Below are 7897 nucleotides of genomic sequence, written 5' to 3'. Positions count from 1 at the left end.
AGGCTAATTTTTGTATTTTTTTGTAGAGATGGGGTTTCACCATGTTTCCCAGGCTTGTCTTGAACTCCCGGGCTCAAGTGATTGGAACCTCCTCAACCTCCCAAAGTGCTGGGATTACAGATGAGAGTCACTGCACCTGGCTTATTCAGCTTTTTACTTGTTGTTAGGGCTGAGTGACAACTTCCAAGCTTCTTACATGCCAGACTGGAACTGGAAGTTGGTGTGTTACTTTTTTAAAGTATAAATTCTGGGCCTTACCCCAGACCTACTGATTCAGTCTCAAGGGGTAGAGCCCAGGATCTTTATCTTACGAAATCCTCACCAGTGGGCACCCATGTATTATGGTTTCTGAAGCATAATTTTATAAGAATGAAACATAACTCTGGAAACTCCTGTGAGAAGAGTAGCCTTGGCCCCAGAAACAAGGTAGAAGGGTTCCTAAGCTGTTCATTATTGAGAGAGACACCCAATCAGGGATTTATAGTTTGGTAGCTCTTCATCTACTCCCAAAGGTGCATCCAATAAAATGAAGGCCCAGCACCAATATCCCAAGACCAGGCACAGGCAAGAGGAGATGGACACCAAGGTGCTGCCCTAGGTTCAAGGATGTGGTTGTTTTCCTCACCCAGGAGGAGGACCTGCATCAGAGCAGTGGGAAACTTTGCTTTCTAGACTTCCGGTTTCCACACCTGGCATGACTCTGGCTGGACCACAAGAAAGAGCTGAGGAGAGAGAGCCCAAGAATACTTGCTTACATGACAGCTGCAGTTTAGAGGAGTGAGGTAATTAGCTCAGGATCATCCAACCAGTAGGTAGGTAGATGTGAGATGATGCAAAAGAAGATATCAACAGGAGTGACCCTCTGTCCCTATTGCATGAAATAAGCATGCTTTGCTGTAGAAAAGAAGGAAACCAAACAAATCATTAGTACCGATCTGGAAATGGAAAGAAAGGGCATCCCCATGACACCACTGGGTCCCTGGACTGATACCTTCCAAGGCCAACCCCACATCTCTTCCTTCTACTCTTGTGAACCAATAAATTATCTTTTTTGCTTAAAGTAGTATATGAGTTGGGTTGCTATACCTTGAAGCCAGAATGTTCTAGTAAAAGTATTCCATATGTATTAAAAAGAATGGTTGGTCCTGATTCAAGGCCAGCAGTTTGCTGAAGCTGTTGGTTTCAAGCAGGAGACTAAATAATTGTCTTTTTATGGTCTGTTGGCCATCTTATAAGTTTGGAAATGTAATAGCCAATTCATTAGAAAGAAACATCTGGAGAAAAAAGAATAATGGACAAATATACTGATATAGAAAATGATCACAATAATTATTAAATGAAAAAGGTCAAATTACACAATAGTGTTTTTGGTAGTATTCTATTTGTGTATATAGTGTGTTTTGTGTGATTTTTATGTTACCTTATTTTATTTCATCTTATTTTATTTTTAGCAAATGACTAGAGAACAACTGGAAGAATACCTACCACACTGTTAGCAGGAGATGGGATTGGGAAATCCCCCAATTCTGAACCATTTACTGATGATGAGCATGTATTACTTTCATAATAAAATACTAAATTAAAAAAGGAAAGAGAAGAAAGTTAGTCACTGAATGTACCAGATACTTGCCTGCCCACAACTTCCTGGTTTCCTTGTTAGGGAGAAAAGATAGAGATAGCAAACAGAATGGGTTCCATGGTTAAGCCAACCAAAACTGTATTGACTGAGTCAGTAATTCAGTGAGATATGGACAGACTTAAGTATGTACAACTGAGAGAGTTTGCATCACCGGGAATTAAATGCCCAGAGTCTAACCAGTCAATAAAAATACAAAAAGAGTTAAAAAAGCAATCATTCATGTTGAATCCTCACAATCTAGGGGTGAGGAGTGCAGAATCCTACTCGAGGTACTGAATGGAGACTTGGCATCAACTGTCTAGAATTTAGAGGGAGGCTTAGCAGGTGCTCAGAATGTGCAGCATCACCACTTCCAGTTATGTGGGCTGCAGAAAAGCCCCATTAAACAGTCACTTAAAAGGGAGATATTAAAGTAGAGGAGTGCCTGGAGAGGGAGCAAAGAGGGTGTCAGCAAGTCAACGCAAGTTAAGAAGGCTAATCCAGGCCAGGCACAGTAGTTCACACCTGTAATCCCAGCACTTTGGGAGGCCAAGGGGGGTGGATCACCTGAGATCTGGAGTTTGAGACCAGCCTGGCCAACATGGTGAAACCCCATCTGTACTAAAAATACAAAAAATTAGCCAGGTGTGGTGGCAGGTGCTTGTAATCTCAACTACCTGGGAGGCTGAGGCAGGAGAATCGTTTGAACCTGGGGGGCAGAGGTTGCAGTGAGCCAAAATCGCACCATTGCATTCCAGCCTGGGCAACAAGAGTGAAACTCCATCTCAAAAAAAAAAAAAAAAAAAAAAAAAAGAAGGCTAATCCAGAAGCAGAAGCCCACCCCAAATGGCAATGGAATGGATTTCAAGGGGATGGTTTTGATGAATTCTGTTACATTATTTAAAGATTCAGAGTAAAGGATGCCCCAGGACTTTGTAAATCATTAGAGAGGCAACAAGAAAGTGTGTATCTTTCCACTGATTCACATGACACCAACTTCCAGGAATTAATAAAAGAAAGTTTAAATATCTTGGTAATAACTCACAAATTTCACACACAAAAAAAGGCATGTAGCAAACAATCAGAGATGAGTTGATTTTCTTGGAACCAATGTACCAGAGAGAATATGAGGAGAAAGGGACTGAGTCAGAGGCAGAATCAGGTACTATTTTCAGAAAACAGCAGCCTTGGACACAAACCAAAGGGTAGACAATGTGTATGCAATTGGCACTGAGAGCAAGTCCCACATCAATTTCTCTAGTAACAGCTGCACACAGAGATAGCAAATCATTATCTTACCATCTAAGGATCTAAGATAAATATTGCATGACAACATAGCTCTTCCGCAAAGAAAACTTGTACCAACAGGTGCCTTGCCTCTGAGTTCAGACTCTCTTTCCATCCTCTCTGTTGATCTGCAGACTGTAGTGCCAAAGTCGTCCCCAACCCAGGAAGCCCACTTGCCATACTAATCACAGCTGAACATGCTCAACTGTTTGGAAACTCTCCTATCCTAGCAGCTAGGGGTAGAGGCAGAACTCGAGCACAAGTCTTCTTCATCTGACATCAAATTTGGCTCTTGTCTTCTAAACTAGGATTTATTTCAACCCAGACCATGCATCCATCCACATCCATCTAACCAGGAGACTCTCAGGCACTGTGCCTGGTGGTGAAGAGACAGAGTCAATAAGACATTATAGAAACAGATGCGAGTGTAATGCTGCCATTATGATTAAGGGCCATGGACTTATTGCTTCACTTTCTAAGCCTCAGTCTCCTCAGCTTAAAATTGTAGCTGAAGATAGGTACTTTTGACAGTTGTATTGGGGATTAGAAATAATGTAAGTAAATTCCCTGGAATGCTCAATAAGTAACACATTACTATTATGAAAGACTACTAGAGGAGGAGACCTAACTGAAGGTTTGGTGTAGTGCAATTAGTGCCATGACATAAGAAAGCATGGGATGTTACAGAAGAAGGGAAGGTTTCTAAATCAATATTGAGGGAAGGTGTAAAATGAAGTTCCAGAATCTGAAGGATGAGTAGGAGTTGGCTAAACGGAGAAGGGAGGAAGAGCATTTCTGGCTAAGAGAAAGCAACGTGTACTAAGGCATGGAGGTGTGAAGTGCCATTACATGTGGTTTTGGAAGATCCATACAGATGGAAATAAAGAATGGGTTTCAAGGTTTGGATGGATGTGACACTGGAGGGATGGTGAGGGGTCAGAATATGAAGAGCCTTGTGTGGTAAGCAAATGCCAGTGTCACAGAAGTTTCCTATGTATGCCCCACACCAATCTGTATAGCCTACCTCCTCAGGCAAACCACCCTGCTAAATTATGTGTTTATCCTTCCTTCGCTTTAATTTACATAGTTGCCTAAGAGTTTTTGTTTGCTTGTTTTAACGTGGATAAAAAATAAGTTGTATAGAATAATTTATCTGCAACCATTCATATTAGCATGTGTTTGTTCTCTATTAATCTGTAATTTAGCGAATTGTATCCATTTGATTTTCTAAAGTTAGACCATCCTGTGTTCTGAGAGTAAACTCAATTTGTTTAAATAATGTATCTAATCATAATATGTTATCTTCTGTGCATTGCCGGATTACATTTTTATACTTTTTTGCAGAGTTTTGCTTCTACATTCATGAGTGAAGTTGGTTTGTCTTTTTTTTCTTTTTTTAATTTTATTTATTTATTATTATTATACTTTAGGTTTTAGAGTACATGTGCACAATGTGCAGGTTAGTTACATATGTATACATGTGCCATGCTGGTGCACTGCACCCACTAACTCGTCATCTACCATTAGGTATATCTCCCAGTGCTATCCCTCCCCCATCCCCCTACCCCACAACAGTCCCCAGAGTGTGATGATCGCCTTCCTGTGTCCATGTGTTCTCATTGTTCAATTCCCACCTATGAGTGAGAATATGCGGTGTTTGGTTTTTTGTTCTTGCGATAGTTTACTGAGAATGATGATTTCCAATTTCATCCATGTCCCTACAAAGGACATGAACTCATCATTTGTTATGGCTGCATAGTATTCCATGGTTTATATGTGCCACATATTCTAATCCAGTCTATCATTGTTGGACATTTGGGTTGGTTCCAAGTCTTTGCTATTGTGAATAATGCTGCAATAAACATACGTGTGCATGTGTCTTTATAGCAGCATGATTTATAGTCCTTTGGGTATATACCCAGTAATGGGATGGCTGGGTCAAATGGAATTTCTAGTTCTAGATCCCTGAGTAATCGCCACACTGACTTCCACAATGGTTGAACTAGTTTACAGTCCCACCAACAGTGTAAAAGTGTTCCTATTTCTCCACATCCTCTCCAGCACCTGCTGTTTCCTGACTTTTTAATGATTGCCATTCTAACTGGTGTGAGATGGTATCTCATTGTGGTTTTGATTTGCATTTCTCTGATGGCCAGTGATGGTGAGCATTTTTTCATGTGTTTTTTGGCTGCATAAATGTCTTCTTTTGAGAAGTGTCTGTTCATATCCTTTGCCCACTTTTTGATGGGGTTGTTTGTTTTTTTCTTGTAAATTTGTTGGAGTTCATTGTAGATTCTGGATATTAGCCCTTTGTCAGATGAGTAGCTTGCAAAAATTTTCTCCCATTTTGTAGGTTGCCAATTCACTCTGGTGGTAGCTTCTTTTGCTGTGCAGAAGCTCTTTAGTTTAATTAGATCCCATTTGTCAATTTTGGCTTTTGTTGCCATTGCTTTTGGTGTTTTAGACATGAAGTCCTTGCCCATGCCTATGTCCTGAATGGTAATGCCCAGGTTTTCTTCTAGGGTTTTTATGGTTTTAGGTCTAACGTTTAAGTCTTCAATCTATCTTGAATTGATTTTTGTATAAGGTGTAAGGAAGGGATCCAGTTTCAGCTTTCTACATATGGCTAGCCAGTTTTCCCAGCCCCATTTATTAAATAGGGAATCCTTTCCCCATTGCTTGTTTTTCTCAGGTTTGTCAAAGATCAGATAGTTGTAGATATGCGGCATTATTTCTGAGGGCTCTGTTCTGTTCCCTTGATCTATATCTCTGTTTTGGTACCAGTACCATGCTGTTTTGGTTACTGTAGCCTTGTAGTATAGTTTGAAGTCAGGTAGTGTGATGCCTCCAGCTTTGTTCTTTTGGCTTAGGATTGACTTGGCGATGCGGGCTCTTTTTTGGTTCCATATGAACTTTGAAGTAGTTTTTTCCAACTCTGTGAAGAAAGTCATTGGTAGCTTGATGGGGATGGCATTGAATCTGTAAATTACCTTGGGCAGTATGGCCATTTTCACAATATTGATTCTTCCTACCCATGAGCATGAAATGTTTTTCCATCTGTTTGTATCCTCTTTTATTTCCTTGAGCAGTGGTTTGTAGTTGTCCTTGAAGAGGTCCTTCACGTCCCTTGTAAGTTGGATTCCTAGGTATTTTATTCTCTTTGAAGCAATTGTGAATGGGAGTTCACTCATGATTTGGCTCTCTGTTTGTCTGTTGTTGGTGTATAAGAATGCTTGTGATTTTTGTACATTGATTTTGTATCCTGAGGCTTTGCTGAAGTTGCTTATCAGCTTAAGGAGATTTTGGGCTGAGACGATGGGGTTTTCTAGATATACAATCATGTCATCTGCAAACAGGGACAATTTGACTTCCTCTTTTCCTAATTGAATACCCTTGATTTCCTTCTTCTGCCTAATTGCCCTGGCCAGAACTTCCAACACTATGTTGAATAGGAGTGATGAGAGAGGGCATCCCTGTCTTGTGCCAGTTTTCAGAGGGAATGCTTCCAGTTTTTGCCCGTTCATTATGATATTGGCTGTGGGTTTGTCATAGATAGCTCTTATTATTTTGAGATACGTCCCATCAATACCTAATTTATTGAGAGTTTTTAGCATGAAGAGTTGTTGAATTTTGTCAAAGGCCTTTTCTGTATCTATTGAGATAATCATGTGGTTTTTGTCTTTGGTTCTGTTTATATGCTGGATTACATTTATTGATTTGCATATATTGAACCAGCCTTGCATCCCAGGGATGAAGCCCACTTGATCATAGTGGATAAGCTTTTTGATGTGCTGCTGGATTCGGTTTGCAGGTATTTTATTGAGGATTTTTGCATTGATGTTCATCAGGGATATTGGTCTAAAATTCTCTTTTTTGGTTGTGTCTCTGCCTGGCTTTGGTATCAGGATGATGCTGGCCTCATAAAATGAGTTAGGGAGGATTTCCTTTTTTTCTATTGAGTGGAATAGTTTCAGAAGGAATGGTACCAGTTCCTCCTTGTACCTCTGGTAGAATTCGGCTGTGAATCCATCTGGTCCTGGACTTTTTTTGGTTGGTAAGCTATTGATTATGGCCACAATTTCAGCTCCTGTTATTGGTCTATTCAGAGATTCAACTTCTTCCTGGTTTAGTCTTGGGAGGGTGTATGTGTTGAGGAATTTATCCATTTCTTCTAGATTTTCTAGTTTATTTGCGTAGAGGTGTTTGTAGTATTCTCTGATGGTAGTTTGTATTTCTGTGGGATCGGTGGTGATATCCCCTTTATCATTTTTTATTGCATCTATTTGATTCTTCTCTCTTTTTTTCTTTATTAATCTTGCTAGTGGTCTATCAATTTTGTTGATCTTTTCAAAAAACCAGCTCCTGGATTCATTAATTTTTTGAAGGGTTTTTTGTGTCTCTATTTCCTTCAGTTCTGCTCTGATTTTAGTTATTTCTTGCCTTCTGCTAGCTTTTGAATGTGTTTGCTCTTGCTTTTCTAGTTCTTTTAATTATGATGTTAGGGTGTCAATTTTGGATCTTTCCTGCTTTCTCTTGTGGGCATTTAGTGCTATAAATTTCCCTCTACACACTGCTTTGAATGCATCCCAGAGATTCTGGTATGTTGCGTCTTGGTTCTCGTTGGTTTCAAAGAACATCTTTATTTCTGCCTTCATTTCATTATGTACCCAGTAGTCATTCAGGAGCAGGTTGTTCAGTTTCCATGTAGTTGAGTGGTTTTGAGTGAGATTCTTAATCCTGAGTTCTAGCTTGATTGCACTGTGATCTGAGAGATAGTTTGTTATAATTTCTGTTCTTTTACATTTGCTGAGGAGAGCTTTACTTCCAACTATGTGGTCAATTTTGGAATAGGTGTGGTGTGGTGCTGAAAAAAATGTATATTCTGTTGATTTGGGGTGGAGAGTTCTGTAGATGTCTATTAGGTCTGCTTGGTGCAGAGCTGAGTTCAATTCCTGGGTATCCTTGTTGACTTTCTGTCTCATTGATCTGCCT

The 7897-nt window shown here is 39.9% G+C and overlaps 1 non-coding gene across 1 annotated transcript; it reads left to right on the top strand.

Moving 5' to 3' along the window:
- Positions 1-1139: 1139 nt before the first annotated feature.
- LOC112131387 (small nucleolar RNA SNORA2/SNORA34 family) lies at positions 1140-1276 on the top strand. The gene has a single exon (XR_002913469.2). It is a non-coding gene; the product is annotated as a small nucleolar RNA SNORA2/SNORA34 family (small nucleolar RNA).
- Positions 1277-7897: the final 6621 nt, after the last annotated feature.

Source organism: Pongo abelii, chromosome 1, assembly GCF_028885655.2.
Source record: "Pongo abelii isolate AG06213 chromosome 1, NHGRI_mPonAbe1-v2.0_pri, whole genome shotgun sequence".
Taxonomy (NCBI): Eukaryota; Metazoa; Chordata; class Mammalia; order Primates; family Hominidae; genus Pongo; species Pongo abelii.
This window is presented reverse-complemented; position numbering and strand designations above follow the sequence as displayed.